At 33.8% G+C, this 16,960-nt stretch overlaps 1 long non-coding RNA gene and 1 other non-coding gene across 2 annotated transcripts; one reads left to right on the forward strand and one right to left on the reverse strand.

Annotated features, from left to right (window-relative positions):
* Nucleotides 1–283: 283 nt before the first annotated feature.
* Nucleotides 284–10,587, reverse strand: LOC133199860 (uncharacterized). The gene is made up of 3 exons (XR_009722851.1): nucleotides 10,510–10,587; nucleotides 7,043–7,136; nucleotides 284–580 (listed from the first exon to the last, which is right to left on the reverse strand). It is a non-coding gene; the product is annotated as an uncharacterized LOC133199860 (long non-coding RNA).
* Nucleotides 10,588–14,508: 3,921 nt separating this feature from the next.
* On the forward strand, nucleotides 14,509–14,581 carry Trnah-aug (transfer RNA histidin (anticodon AUG)). Its single transcript has one exon. It is a non-coding gene; the product is annotated as a tRNA-His (tRNA).
* Nucleotides 14,582–16,960: the final 2,379 nt, after the last annotated feature.

A 16,960-nucleotide genomic window follows, 5' to 3' on the forward strand; every position in this document is an offset into this window, starting at 1 on the left:
GTTTTGAGAGTATTTCACAGAATTTCTATTTTTAGTAACCACGGCGACACTCACTAAAATCAAAACGACACGAAGAATTACGTAACTCATTGTAATCTACATGTATGTCATGTAATATTGAAATCAGCCAAAGCTGTAGAAAGAGTACTTTAGCGTTTTGAAAGTATTTCACAGAAATATATGAACGTTATTTCACATGGGAGCATGCTTAATGATACATGTACATTAAGTCTTAATTAAAATGCCGATCAACTCTCAGCTTTTAAAATGCAGATATCGGATATAACGAATATCGGTTATAACGAAATCTAAACCGATGCCAACGGGATTTCGATTCATCAGGAGTACACTGTATTCTTTTCACATATGTAAAAACGATGATTATCACAAGAAAAGTCATTCCATTTGCCAGATTTGGCAAGAAATACACATGGGCCATCACCATCTGGGTTTCCTTCGTGCCAGTTATGATAAGAGAATGCTTGATTGCTCTCCTCCCACAGACATGATTTCCTGTCCTTTCTTGTGCAGCGTCCACCAATCCAAAGCACCGATACTGTCCAGTCAACATTTTTATTTTCTGTTTATAATAAAAAAAACAATATTAACAATTGTAGGTATAAAATTTAAATAGTAAGAGTCATAAATATAACTTATTTTAATTTCGTTCACATTATCTACTTCAAAATTGCAGGTTAAAAGGATGAACATAATCAATATGTTCCATATTTGTTAGCATATAAGCAATACAATTAATATGCGTGGAATAACACACATCAAAAATGTTTAAAAATTAGCAATATCGTGCACTGCGATCAATGACTTGTTTGTACTTTGCTATGTGGAACTTAACTCACAACAAAAAAGTATGTTATTTCAAGATCTATTTTAGTTTAATTCTCTCATACAGTTTAAAAGGGAAAATCATTTCATTTTTTGTTATATTAAAAAATCTTTAGATTTGTGTGATGTTATTGTTAAAGAAAGGCCTTAGAGGTTTTAACTTTCAAGTCAGTAAAATAGATAAAAATAGATATTAAATAACGATGACAGCGGTATATGTGGTTTCCCCAAATTCCAAAGCACTACAGAGATAAGGCTAAAAATAGCGATTTACACTTGTGCGATCTCCAGAAAAAAGAACAGAAAACCGGATATGACGTCACACGTGTATCCATGCATGTGTTTAACAAAATCTCTAAGAGAATATCTTGAAAGTTTTGTGTAGCGGCGGGTTGTACGTTAACCCATCGTGACAATGTGTCTCTCCACGAGTTTCCGAAAGAAAATCGCATTGAAATTCGGCGACTGTTGATTACTTTTGTGAAAACTTAAAGAAAATACTTCATTAACCCGACCAAGTACTCCGTGCGTTGAGAAAATAATTTACCTTTGAAGTACTATCCTCAGGAATATTCGATCAAAGAATCTGTAGGTTTTGAAGTGAAGAAGAAAAGTTTGTTACCAGATGTAGTACCCACAGTTCACACAGTTGATGTGCCGTGTCCAATAAAAAAAAAAGATCGAATCGGTCTGCATCACCCTCTCATCAGAACGCTTCAGAGCGTCCCTCGCAACACCAAAAAATGGGAGGTGCTTTTAGAAAACGTGAATATACCAGAGTAAGTTGTATTGTTTCTCATTGTTTATTTTTGTGGGGAAAAGCATTGATTTACTTAAGTTTTGTACTTAAGTCAGCTTCTTTTAAAATCTTTAACTATAATTATTTTTGTCTAAAAGTTGGGGGGGGGGGGTGAGCAATAAAAATTTGAATTCTTTTATAATTTTAAAGGTTATCCAGACCAAAAGCAGTGCCAGCTTAAAAATACTGAATCAGTCGAGGCTGGAACATACTCAAGTAACAACCTGGATGAACCTAAACAGGTAGATTGAATGCAATTCAGAATATTTTAGAAATGTAATATAATGTCTTAAATTAGATATTGGCGTTTATTATCACTTTTTCAGAGTAAGACCCAGGCAGTTGAGATGCAGGTTGACAAGAAACCAGTATTGAGAAGATCAAAATACTCTAAAGTCAAGCCACAATTGAAAGAAAAGAGTAAACTAAAATACTTCATGTGTTATATGCAACATTTTGCATACTTTCAAGATGACATCAGACAGAGACCCAAGATTATTACTGCTTGGACTCAATGTAAGAGGGATTTCGAAGAGTTCGAGTTTTCAAGAAAGCGAAAAAACGTAAATTGAAACAAAAATCATATCTTAATGATGATGTTAACTATACAGCTCCCAGTTACAAAGATGAACCTAACAAAGACTCAGATTATGAGCCTAACTTGTCAGATGACTCACTGTCAGGCACATTTTCTGAAGAAAATAGGTAGATAGAATTTTACCAAAATTAGAGTTTCTTACTTTTTCTTACATAGATGTTCATAATTCAATTTTATTGGGGTTTTTTCAGTAAAAGTGAAGGTACAGGAATATGGAATGAAAAAAAATTCATTGTATTTGAATCCAACCTACTCGAGTTATTCCGCTACTGTTCATCTTGTTCATCTGTGACCTTATTTGCTGTCAAGAAAATTTTAGGGTCCTTGGTTCAAGTTGAGCAAATATGTGTCAGTTGTGGACATCAAAGGGTATGGAACAGTCATCCAATGACTGGGTCAATTCCTTCAAGAAATCTACTTTTATCTGCAGCTATTCTGTTTACAGGTAACACATCAGCTAGTATAATTTTAATTGGTTTAATAGGGGAGGGGTTAAAAAATCAACTATAATTTTTTTTAATTTCCAGGCTTACTACCATCAAAAGTTCTTAGGTTTATGAAAGATCTCCATATTCAGACTACTACAGCAAATACATTTTCCCAACACCAGAAGCATTATCTCCACCAGTCAGTTTGTTCTGTTTGGAAAAAATGGAAGAAAGTGGCTTTAACTGTTGGAGGGAATGGTTGAGCCGATACTCCCGGACATTCTGCAAAGTTTGGAAGCTATGCTCTGCTGGACATGGACCTTTCTCCTGTAATTAATGTAGAACTGATACAGGTACTTTTGTAATGGTCATCTCAGAGACTTGTATTCTTCTGCAAATTCATGAATTCAGATCATTTATCCTTCACCTGTAGAGCAATGAAGTAGAAAGTTATCACATGGAAAAGGAAGAGTTAATAAGGAGCACAAATAATATTCAGGAAAGAGGGATTAAACTTAAAGTGATCATAACTGACAGGCATGTGCAGATTGTGAAACACATTTGAGAAGAAATGCCAGAAACAGTCCATCACTTTGATGTATGGCATGTAGAAAAGTTAAATTGATGTTTTTGGCATTTATAAAAGGAACTTATTTCATTTTTGTGTAGACTTACATGTATCGTAAGAAATTGTGAGGAGTAGGTGATCTAAGGGAAAAGGGTGTGAACAACTTCAAGGATGGATTAGAAGTATATGCAATCATTTATATTGGTCTGCTGCATCAACCCTAGATGGAAAGGGGCAGTTGATATTAGAAAAATGGCAATCAGTTGCTAATCATGTCCAAAATATTCATGAACATGATGATGAACTTTACGACACCTGCCCGCATGATCCTTTTGAAGGCATCGAACGACGCAAAAAATGATTGAAACCATGCAATTTAGTTCACAGAGTTGATGTGCCGTGTCCAATAAAAAAAAGATCGAATCCGTCTGCATCACCCTCTCATCAGAACCAGGTAATTTAGCACATATTAGCAAGGGTTTTTTGTTTTTCTTTTGTGTTTTTGTTAAACACAACTGTATCAGTATATGAAATTAAGTTTTATCATTTACAAGGATCAAATCCTGCTGAAAAGTTTTCAGAGCTGGTTTTCTCAAACCAGATGAAGAAAGATATCCCCAAATTATCACCTGGTTCCTACACAGCAGCACCTGAAGAATTCTATGCAGTTGTCAATCACTTTGCACGAAAGATGATTGGCTTTTCATACCATGGAATGCTATCAAGGTATATATTATTTCTAATGAAAATCAACATATCAAAACTTTTTTGTTTTTATTTTTTCTATACATGGTCTTAAACTATCTTACAGACTAATACTTGCTGCTCTCCATTTTAATGAAAATGGGGGATCAGGCCACAACCCAAGAAGGGAAGATAAGATTTGACATTGTGTTTCAAAAATACAACTAGAGGTACTGTGAGCACTGAGCTCACTAATGATACCCCCCGCCTCCCATATGTTTATAATGGCAAAGTCCATGTTTTGCTCTGGAAGACCCGAAATAAGTGTCAAATCAAAAAATAAAATAAAAGGTGCACAATGACAATATGTAACAAAGAATCTGTGAAAGTATGGGAACCCCAAAATATGTGTCCGATCAAAAAGTAAAATAAGAGTTACACAATGGCACTTTGTAACAAAGATTATGTGAAAGTCTCATTAAATTTCATTCCGTGGTATAAGAGGAGTAGCGGATAAAAAATGGGTACCCCAAAGCGTTACAGACGGACGGACATTCCGATCACTATATAACCTCCCACTTTTCAAGCGGGAGGTATAAAAATGGGGAATACACAGTTGGAGAAGTAACAGTGGAATGCACCGTATAAGCAATTAAAGTAAGAAAAAAAACATGTCATAAATGCATATATCTTTTTGTTTTACTTCTATAATATTTCAAATTATAATTATTTTTTCTTTGTACAGATTATGTAAAGAAACTGATGTCTACGGTTGAGGAACGGGCCTCTCAATTCAGCATGAATTCTAGCGTAGTCGTCCAGCATCAACCAGCACTTCCTCATCTGTGTAGTGTCTATCACCATCCAGACAAGACAAAGGCAGTTGAAGAGAAACTGTCTATATTTAATCAGTCACATAATTTTGAAGACGATGATTCTTCTGCCTGTTGTTAAATATTTAAAGTTCATTGTACAAATGTATATTCAACATACATTCATACATGTGTAATAATATGCATAGGTAAGATCATTAACCTGGTTTGAAACCAGTATCATGTCCTGATTCACTTGGAAAAGTGTTTCTTATACAAGTGACTGCACATGAGGGTAGAACAACCCTTATTTTCCTCCAAGTACCCTCATGCTAGCGTGCAAGCTGTCGATAAGCTGTATATCTGTACATTATAAAATGAAATTTCATGACTTTTTAATAATATATGTTGTACTATTTATTGCACGTTTTAAATTATATTCATGTATTTATTTAAATAATAAAGACAATACGGTAAACTTACTCTGAGGAATCTGGTATACTTTCATTGTATTGTTACCTATACTGATAATATGCAATTTGCAGAACATATACATTTAGACATGCTGGATTGAAACCAGGGTGAGATGTTATACAATTTATAGCATTTTCTGATTCTTCAACTAGGGCATGCACTCTATCCACTTCCTGACAGCATACACACTCAGCTGCTGTAGGCATTACTATAGTTTCCACATGTGCACCTGTATAGAAAATGAAGATAACGCCATGATTACATTACTTTATATTGCTCGATCCTGGGGATATAAACCCAGATCTACAGTCAGTCACAGTGTTATTTTGTCGAAGGGAAAAAACACAGCTAGCTAAAAATAAGTAAATTAATTCATTTAGGGAGTTACCATTCGGTATTTTGAAGTCTGGTGTTACTGTCATCGTAATCCGCACGTTCATCAGACTCCTCATCTGAACCACTTGCATACGGTTCAAAACTGAATGGTGCAGTTGAATTTGGGTTGGTTTCAATATTTTCATCGAAGCTTGAAGAACCAGAGGATAAATCCAACGAGAGTTCGTCATAGTGCCATTGTTATCTCTGATTCAACGTAATTTTCAACACTGACAGCTCTCTCGGCCATATCTAAACGCAAACACGTGTATTCTAAACACATCGTGTGACGTCATGAAACTTGTGTACATTTAAACGGAGGTTACACTTAATTCGTTTATCGATCGTCCAGGCACGTGCAAATGAGCATGTTTAGCTATAAATATCTCGGAAAATACCATGTCTTTTTTACTTTGTCTTTCATACGTAAAACTCTTCTCATTCTAAATGTTTTGTTTTTCTCTGTGACCTATCTGTAATATTATTAGGCCCAGCCTCCTTTTTTGTAGCCTTAACTGTGCTGAGTATCTTTTCATTAAAGTAACTTGCATATATCTGAGTGTAGTATTACTTGATTATGTGTAATGTTGCATCAATTATGTGTAAGGAGTAGTTAAGTGCAAGTGAATATAAACGCAGTACTGCTAAAAACTATGCTAATTGTATGGTAAACCATATGGTACCAGGAACACACTGAGGTTAAAATCCAGTGAGAAAAAACGTTGGGCAGGATACGTAGATTAGAAAACAATGTTTGTTTAATGTTTCATTAGACATTCTTACCAATTTTAATTCGATGCAACTTCTTCTGAATGCCCGTTTTTTTTTTTGGTGTTATTTAAATATTGTATGTGAGTTTAAATGAAAAATGTAGATAACGAAAAAACGAGTAATCAAACTAAAAAGTCCTATAAAACAATACAAATCAGGAGCAAAGCAAACACAGACCTCTAAAAACATCAGAGGTGGGATCAGGTACCATGGAGGAGTAAGCATCTCCTGTCGGCCGGTTATACCCGCCTTGTGTCCCTTGTTATAATTGCAAAGGGAAAAATCTGTAGACAATTTTACTGTGTAAAAAAATGGCCCAACAATTTGTATAAAAACGTCAGTCAACATTCGACAATAGAATTTGCAAAATGTTGACTTTAAACGAGACTGTTGATATTCTCGTTTCATCAACTTGTCAATAGCTTGTCTTGTTTCTGAACTTGTTCGTACTTAAAGTGTGTTCTTGCATCTAGAAACAACTGAGAGACACAAAATTCATATACAGGTGATGAGGGTATATTGCTTCATAAATAAGGATAAGTTGAACTCGTCACGTATATCTGTATAACTAAATTTTCTTTGATGAATACTAGCAACAATGATATCTTTCCACGATTGTTTTGATTCCAAAGAGAACAAGGTTAATACCTTATTTTGATTTCTAGGTGTAGGGTTATTGTTTTTCCTTACCATACAGAGGGACCAGAAAAGTTTCTGTTATCCAGTTGTTCTCTTCCTCTGATTCAATCTCAGCCAAATATCCTCCATGAGATATACAGTGCGACTGAAACAAGGTAGTGATCACAGTATTGTGAATGGTAGAAAATAGGTTTTGTGGTATATATAAATTGGCATAACATATTTTTATATGTATTAGTTCCAGTACTGAGAGAATCACAATCCCCCGTGCCTTATAAATAGGTAAAAATGTTTATTAGTTTTTTTTTTTATTATTATTATCTCTTAAGCGATTATTACAAAAATGGCATTTCCTCTGCAATTACGAACCCTTTAAAAATAAATTAATAACATTTCCTTGAATGTTTGATGTCTTGACATGCTTATCTTTCTTTTTGTGATATAGCTGAAGGAATTATATCATTTTGTATCAGCAACGCAAATATCTCATATGTTAAAGTAATTATGTGGAATCGGGAATTTAGCACATTCCTAAAACCGGCCAGTAAAAACATATACATGTTTTACTGGCTCTTCTAGGAAATATACATGTATGTAATGACTGATAGGGCGAAGGAATACATGAATTTACTGAAAAATTTTGCAGTTTTTTTTTTTTTTTTTTTACTGATTTTGAATCGAAAACTTTTATGCTTATCAATGCAGAATGACTGCCTACAGTTTTTTAAAATAAAATACTAGAGTACAAGTAAAAAAATTATTTTAAAAAGAAGCATGCATTCAAAAACAGCGCTTTTACAAGAAATTTATCAAGATGACATTCACAATAATTGATTTAAACACATGTATGGCGTTCGAAGTTATTCTATTCAATATTTTCCTGCTACCATCAATATTCATGGTTCTTGGTTTCAAATCAAGATTCACATCAAAAACACAGTCAGTAAAAACGTGAAAAAAGTATTAAATTTCAGTAAATACACTATTTCCTAAATGATTAAAGTAAATACATGGGTTCCCTAAGCGGGGTAGGAATTTCGCACATTTTCTTAATTTCATGAAATGCATGAAATTCCCGAATACGCATTTTTACTGTTACATATGAGAAAAAAATTCATATCAAAGCAGAATGTCTGCCTACAGTTTTTAGGTCACCTGAGTCACTCAGGTGACCTACTACTATCCGTTTTCGTCTGTCGTCGTTCGTCGAACATTTTCAGCTTCTTCTATGAAACCAATGAACCAATTTCAGCCAATTTTAGCATATGGCATTTATGGGTGAAGGGGGGCAAAATTTGTGAATTTCATGGTCACTGCCCCCCTGGGGCCTGAGGGGTGGGGCTAAAAACCATCAAAATTAGTGCTATCCTTATAATCTTTTTCTTTACTCCTGGACATCAAGCAGTCAAACTGTTGGCATGCTTGTAATGAGCATTGAGGCCTCTACCAATATTGTGAAATTCATGGCCCCGGGGTCAGGGGTTCTGGAGTTAGGGTGGGGCTCTGTTGATTATATAGTAAAAAGGCATAAATTCTTTAAAAGTCTTCTCTCCCCCTGTAAACTATAAACTAGGTTAATGGTTATCATACCCCCCGCAAACAAAGTTTGGGGGTATTTAGGAATCACCTTGTCTGTCCGTCCGTCTGTCTGTGCAAACGTGTCCGGTCCATATCTTTCTTATGGAGGAACATTAGAATCTACAACTTCACACAAAGATTGTTCATGACCTAAGGGTGTGTCTTGAACATAACTCAAGGTCATTTGGGCAAGTTCAAGGTCACTGTAAGAAAAAGTTCATAATTCGTGTCCAGTCCATATCTTTCTTATGGATAAACTTGATGAGTTCCCATTTTACACAAAAATTGCTTATGACCTGAAAGTGTGTCATGACCTTGACCCAAGGTCATTTAGGGAAGTTCAAATTCCTGAAAGAAAAAGATCATAATTCGTGTCCGGTCCATATCTTTCTTATGGATAAACTTGGTTGCCTATGACCTGAGGGTGTGTTATGACCTTGACCCAAGGTCATTTGGGCAGGTTCAAGGTCACTGACAGACAAAGTTCATAATTTGTGTTTGGTCCGTATCTTTCTTATGGAGAATAATATTGGGATGTTTGGAGTTTCCACTTTACACAAAGATTGCTTATGACCTGAGTCTTTGTCATGATCTTAGTTGACCTATAGTCACTGTAGAAAAAATGGATAAATAATGCATCCATACTTTGCAAGAGAGAAATACTTGAAAAATTGTTATTTATTTCAATCTAATAAAAAACAATGTTATCTTTAGAATTGATGTTTTATTAGGCTGCGCGTTAGTTTCATTCATTAAAAAAATATAATGAGCAATCGCCTTCTTTGAAAAACCCAGCGGGGGTATTTGTACATTTTAGAAAGTTCTAGCGATAATCTAGGGTGCCTCTTCAAAATTGTGAAATTTGTGGCCCCAGGGTGAGGAGGGGGGGGGGGAGAGGGCTCTTTTGATTATATAGTGAAAGTGCATAATTTCTTTGAAAATCCTCCTCTCTGCTCCTAGGTATTTAGCAGCGTATTTTTTTTTAAAGAAAAACGTAGTTTTTCTTTAAAAAATAAATTAAAACTTGCATAATTTATATTTTGCAAATATTTAGAAAGACCGCATATTAAATATCTACTAAAACTGATCAAATGTTTATCTTTTTATAAATCTCTATATTTTATGTAACACACTAAGCTATGGTAAACAAATTCAATCTATTCAAACGTAATGTTTCATATATGTATTACGTAATGTATATAAAGAGAGAATTTTATGGAGGAATAAGGTATCGTTTTTCTTCCAAGAACCAAACATTGCGCTTTTAGCTGTTTTTGTAACTTCTTCATATGTGTACTGAAACGTAATATAAACAATATTTGACATGTGAATAATACGTTAAAAAACGTTAACATCGTTTTGATGACTTCAAATATCTACACCGTAGAGTACTTACGCGTAACCATTTAGAAAAAAAATCTAGCGAATATAGAAAAACCGTACCGTGTTAATGCGTAAATGTATAACAAAAATTATATGGAATACATAGTAAAATACACTAAATTTTACTCGTTTTTAAGCTGGAGATATAAAAATGTGGGTTTTTTTTATATATTCGGTTTATTACTTTGCAGTTGTCCTCCAGGAATATACCCTTTGCTATTTGAACCCGAAATTCAACATGCGTTTGATTACGTTGCGACTGAGTGGCTCTAGAATTGCCTGGACGTCGAAAGGATAAATTATTGGCGCATTTTGCTCTTTGATTAAATTACAACACTGACCTTGCTTGAATTTTGAATATTTTACAAAGAAAATTTATTGATGACCAGATTTTTTTTTTCCTGAGTGTGTGTATGATATAATACTTGTTTTAGTTTGTCTTTTTCTGTATGTAACTTTGCCACAGTTGATTACAACATTGATACATTCACCAAAACTAGTGAGCTATGTGATAACAGCATTCAAGGTTTAATCTTTTATATGAATATTTGACATACCTTGGCAGAATTCAAATCAGATTTATTGCTGCCAACCAAATAAAGATGGTCTTTAAAGGGTATCCATTCTTCTTGAAATTCTAGGAGATATACAAGAGAAAGGAGAATCATCATATGTAGAGCTCAATATAGTTAGTGAATTATGCATTGATAATTATTGTCGATAAACAGTGTTTGAAAAAGCTAAAAACGTCCATAGATCACAACATCTTACTCTTGAAATACTGTCCCAAACTAAATTCCACTGCATGTTATTTTGAAGTATTTTTCATTTCAGATTTAAATAAGTTTTATACATGTATTTATTACATGTATTCGTCATAGACACTGACATTTAAAATTCATTTATAATACAGAAAACTTGGAACATTGACACTGAATTTTGATGGCAATGTTTATATGAATTCAAATTTTGGTATCTTTCCTGGAAAGGCTTCTGGGAGAGATTTGATAGCAATGTTTATATTAATTCAAACGTTTTAGTATCTTTCCTGGAAAGACTTCTGGGAGAGATTTAATAGCATCTATACTACTATATTAAAATAAAAGACTCGAATTTTTGGCCTTTAATACCGATAAATCGGAAGAGTACTGTCTTTTGTTTGATATATTTTAAACATCATTGGTACTTGAAGATTACCAATTTGTTTTTATTTTTTCTCAATTAAGCTTCGCTAATTAATAATCAACGAAAATTCCTCAAAAAACTCCGGAAATCATCTGGATTTTTTGGATTTTACAATCTTGCGCGTGCGCATTACATTCACGCTAAATCACGATGTTCAAATTAATCTCCCTTGCAGAGTTGTCGTTCGTTTCTCTCTCGTACACGAATGTATGAGCCGTTGGTGGAGAGTGTGTTCAAATCAGAGAAGACAAAAGTAAATACTAAGTAGATATATATTTGCTATTGTATAATTTTTCTAATAAGAAATCAGTAATATATATGAACAGAATATTAGCAAATTTCCAATGAAAATTTACACGTATTTGTCATAGGGGTCGGAACCGGGGGGGAGGGCAAGGGGGGCTTAGCCCCCCCTTTTTGCAAAGATAGACATTATATAGGCATTGAAAATTGGGGCTTACTTTTTTTCGTTGGTTTAGCCCCCCCCCCCCAACTTTCAAATAGCCACCCCACTTTCAATTTGCTTCTGACGCCTATGTTTGTTTCTGAGTTTATATCCATACAAATGTGATATTGTGGCCACGTGGGTAATTATTCGCCATCTCGGAGACACATTTATTATATGTTATTTATATCTCTGGCCATCTCAACGGAGGCAAAAAGCTCATGATCGTAGGAGCAACATTAATGTAACTACCCGATTTATTTTATCCCTCCTTTCTTTTATGCTTTTTTGAGGGGAACTGAAAAGGGGGGGGGTTTACAACTCCAGTTAGAATCACATCTTAGTGAAGTAGGCATTCTTTTTCCGCTAAAAATTACAATAATAACTACTATATAAAAATTATAGACTCGAATTTTTGGCCTTTAATACCGATAAATCGGAAGAATACTGTCTTTTGTTTTATATATTTTAAACATCATTTGTACTTGAAAATTACCAATTTGTTTTTATTTTTTCTCAATTAAGCTTCTATTTTTATAACTTTTTCTATGTACTAATTCAAGGATATTACATTAATTTTTATCAAAACAGACAGTCTTTTACAGATTATATACCTGTCTATTACCTGTGTATATATAAAGTATATGTATTAGCCGTGCTTAACTCTTTTATTGTTGAGGTCATATTTTGAACAAGTTGAGACCTGCAGTGTTAAAATTGTTACAAAAACTTTTATACCTTTACTTTAATAACTGATTGTGTAAAAATACCAGCTTAGCACATTTCTTCATTTCATTACTTTGCTGGATATGTATCAGCAGTGTGCTCAACTCTTTGCTGTTGTCATATTTTCAATGAACATCCATAATTTCTTTTATTAAATTTGTTTGGAAGGGTGAAATTTTTGTAAGCTCCGGCGTGATTCGAACTCAAGACTTGATTTATAGCTAACTGTTGGTCAAACCCATTCTGCGCTACGCCGTTACGCAACAATTAAAAAAAACAAAACAAAACAAACACCAAAAACAAAACAGAATTATATTCACATTCATTGTTTATTTAAAAAATACCTTACAATATGAATGTGTCGATGTATCTATTTTGTAAATGTCCGATATGCACATGGATGCATTCATAACAATGTCAACCCGTGCACGCACGGGTCAAAGTCTAGTTATTTATATTAATTCAAAGGTTTTAGTATCTTTCCTGGAAAGACTTCTGGGAGAGATTTGATAGCAATATTTATATTAATTCAAAAGTTTTAGTATCTTTTCTGGAAAGACTTCTGGGAAAGAAGCAAACTAGAGACATATTTATATTTTGTGCATTTTTACATACACGGTTAAAAGATATTTTTGAGTCTGAAAACATTTTTAATACATAAAATGGCATATATTTCTGAGTGCAATTTCTGAACATATTAATTAAATGCCTAGACGTAGTGTCTGGGTTCATGTGTGCATTCTGTCATTTGATTAAAAATTTCTGTTAATAAGAAAACACTCATCTTCTTTTTGTTAACAGTAAGATAAAAAAAATGATTGCTGATAGACTAACAACCCCTCTTGACCTTAGAACTCGTCAATATAGGACAGAGTCATTTTTACGTAAAATAATTTTATACCACAAGTCAGATCTATTATCCATTGACCATTCGAAGGACATCCAAGGAGCCCTGATCCTTTTTGCTTGTAAATAATTTTGTAACACTTCAGATGCATCTGTCTGCGGATTCCTATAGCATCCCATCTATCCACACTACCCATGTCAGCGCCCTCTACAACCGGGATTCCACAGTCTGTGAATAATGAAAAATGATTCATCTCTCAGCGGTGCGTGTGTTTTTCTAATGATACATTTAATTATTATCCCCTCGCAAAGGAGGGGATATAGTAACGCGTGTGTGTGTGTGTTAGTTTGTTTGTGTGTTAGATTCTCTTGTGCAAAACGGAAGTGACGTAATTTGCATCGGAATCGATGTCGAATGCTGCCTTGATTTATAGATATGCTCTTTGCGAGGGGATGCTCCGCTTTGCGGAGCCCTTGTTTATGAATGTTTTTGTTCTTTAGAAAAGCTTTAAGTGTACATGATTTAAGCATAAGCAAATATTTTCATACTTAATGACATTCTATTGAGTCAGACAACTAACGAGATTATATATTTTTATATTTCAAAAAAGTCTATTGATATTCATACTCCCGGATACAAAAGTACATTAATAAATGTCTTATCATTACCTTGCCACCTAGGCTTTGAATGAACTCCAGCATATATCACCTTTTTCCAATCAGGTAATCAATGTACCAATGATTATAATATTTATGGACTTCGTCCCAATCTCATTTCCATACGATTTCTAGCCCTAAGCTTACTTACATATCTACAACAATGTTTCCAACTTTTTATCTCTTACTTAAGAATCTTAATAGTAACTTTGCATTTCCACTCGAATTTTATTCCTTAATATCGATGGATTTATTTTTGGTTTATTTTGATCAATTCTATTACAAAAAATTATAAAATGATCAGTATCGAAATCCAGTCTGTTCTATCACGATAATTACAGTTCAGAAAATAAGAGTCTGAGAGCTATTTAACCAGTTACTTTATTTGTGCACGAATTTGTCCAAACTGGTTTTAAAAAAACTATTAGTTTGATATATTTTTTCATTGTCGCTAGTAAGTTCACCTTGAAAAATTAGTGTGATTTATACCCGATGTTCAAGATGTTGAAATCAAATGTGCTTAATATCATACTTTAAATGTTTTGATGTGGATTTGTAGGGCATAAGTCCAGCGTTTGAATATACATACATGTACGGATCATTGTTTTTGATTTACAAAAAAATAGAACATAGTTCTACAAATGATATTAGAACTATTTGACAATATAAATGTGTAATGGTTTAGGCGGTTGATATCGGCCTGGGTAGCTCAGTCGGTAGAGCACCTGACTATGATGCAGGGCTCCCGGGTTCGATTCCCGGTCCAGCCAAACATTTTCTCCTTTCCTGTTACAGATTTGGTGCCGTTGACCACCCCTGGACTTGCAGGTGAAAGTCCTGCCACGGGCAATAAGAACTTGGGTCGTGTTTTCGAGGACGAAGACAATTTAAAGAGAGAGGAATGTAATGGTTTGGGCCGTGGATATCGACCTGGGGTGGCTCAGTCGGTAGAGCACCTGCATTGTGATGCAGGGGTCCCAGGTTCGATTCCCGGTCCAGTCATACATTTTCTTCTTTCCTGTTACACATGTATATTCTTTTACCTGCAATTTGCATGCGAGACTCCTTTGCAGATTACAGCTAAGTACTTTATATTTTAAGGAATACAATAAACATTTTTCTCTCTCTCTTACTCTTTTTTTTTTTTTTTTTTTTTTTTTGCTTTTAAGCAGAAATCATTAATTCATTACTAACATAATGTAGTATTTAAAGTGCTAAGCTATATTTTTGAGGCTCTGTTACATGTATTTTACAAAAAATACATTGGGCGTTTAACAGACTTTACAACTGCATAATAAGCAAAGGCCTCGACAGACCTGATATTTTGCCGTGCTTACATAATATTTCTTGGCAGATAATTAACTATTTCGATCAAATTACAATACAGAATAACATGGTATTTTACATTTAAAAGAAATTATATTCTTTGTTAAATACTTTTACCTCGCAGTGTCACTTATCTGTGAAGAAATGGACATGTTGAAAAGTTTAAACAAACACTACGAAGTCTAACATATGATATACATATGAACAGATGTTTCAGAAATGGAAAAGTTCACACGTTAATGAATGTCAATTTTGGTAAATTTAAATTTCTTAATTACATCGCCGTAGGCACGTGTCCTAAGGCGAGATGCATTTTCATAAAAAATGAAAATAAGAATTTTTATATATTCATTGATTTAATGTTGATTTTCACTAATCAAATTCTTAACTGCACTGCAATAAGATCTGTAATCAATTGTTCCTTTATTATTTTTTTTGTCCGGCTTACGGCTTTTTGCGATGTCTTAAAAATTACCGTATGCATGAATAAATGGAAGTCTTCTATTGCACGATAGCGTTGTCTTTGATATACATTGAGTGAAGAAATAGTACACATTGCGAAGCAGGTTTTAAAGATTTAAACATAAATTCTTGAACATTTGGTGATAATTAAAAAAATGCATTTTCCTGCAATGATTTCAGCCGTTGATCCAAGTCACTTTTTTTTCATTTAACAACAATCAACAATGTAACACATAGACACATACACTTAATAGGTCGCCTGCGCGACGCAGTGGTTAGAAGAGTTGCTCTATAGTCGCATTGTTTGGAGTTGATTATGTCGCGGGTTCGAATCCCACTGCTGGACATGTAGACCGTCCCTTCTGATGACACCCTATAAACTGGGGTCCCGTATCGAAGTACATGTATACTGGCACGAAAAAGACCCCTCCATTCTAAAAGGCCGTCAGTGCCGAATACAGGCGTCTCAACGTGAGTGAAAATTTCTCGAAAGGGACTTAAAACAAACAAGCAAACATACCTGATAGTATACATTTATGTTTTCCAAGGGATAGCGGTTTGCATTTTTCATATTCTGTGCAATTTGCCTCCGAACAAGATCCTGTTATTTTCTGTAAGACATAGAATACGTGAATCATGAATGCCTAGTATATATTATGCCTGAGTTTGTATTGCAGTCATCAAAATAACAATATCTAGCAATTTTTGTTTTATGATATAATTGTACTTATTGGCAATCCGTTTCTGTCCATTAAAATCCTGAATAAACGCAATCCTTAATTGGACCTTTCAGCTTGATTACTTTTCATTATCTTCACAATTCGTTAAAATATGTTTATGTATCTAAAAGATATAATTTTGTGATTTTAAAGCACGTGTAGAGAAAAAAATTATTTTTCTATATCCGTATATTTATTATATCAGAGTCTGTTTTAATCGTTCAATTTCGAGTAAAATGTTCAGAATCTTTGCTTACCGAATATAATCGCTATACGTCGTTTTTAGTTAATTTTTTTCCCAAACTCTATGTCCGAATATTAGGCGAGTTCTAAAGAGATTGGTATTTTTTTGGAGGCAAATGATGTATTTTTAACTCCGATGATTATCATTGACAAATATCTATATTTTTAGTTAATGTTTTCTAACATTATGCATTAAAATGCAAGCTTTTTGAGTCTTTAATAACTTAATTTTATCTTAATTGAGTATTATTTATTTTGCTAATTATTTACATACCTTATTCTTTCAATCAGTTGCGAATTAATATAAATCTTTCAACTATCGGTAAAATGGAATTGTGATCCCGAATTTGCGATTTCGAAATATTCATATGTTATATAACTAAACTAACTACTAACTTA

This window comes from Saccostrea echinata, unplaced genomic scaffold (genome assembly GCF_033153115.1).
Source record: "Saccostrea echinata isolate AGI-Se365-2 ecotype Australia unplaced genomic scaffold, CSIRO_AGI_Sech_v1 ptg000036l, whole genome shotgun sequence".
NCBI lineage: Eukaryota > Metazoa > Mollusca > Bivalvia > Ostreida > Ostreidae > Saccostrea > Saccostrea echinata.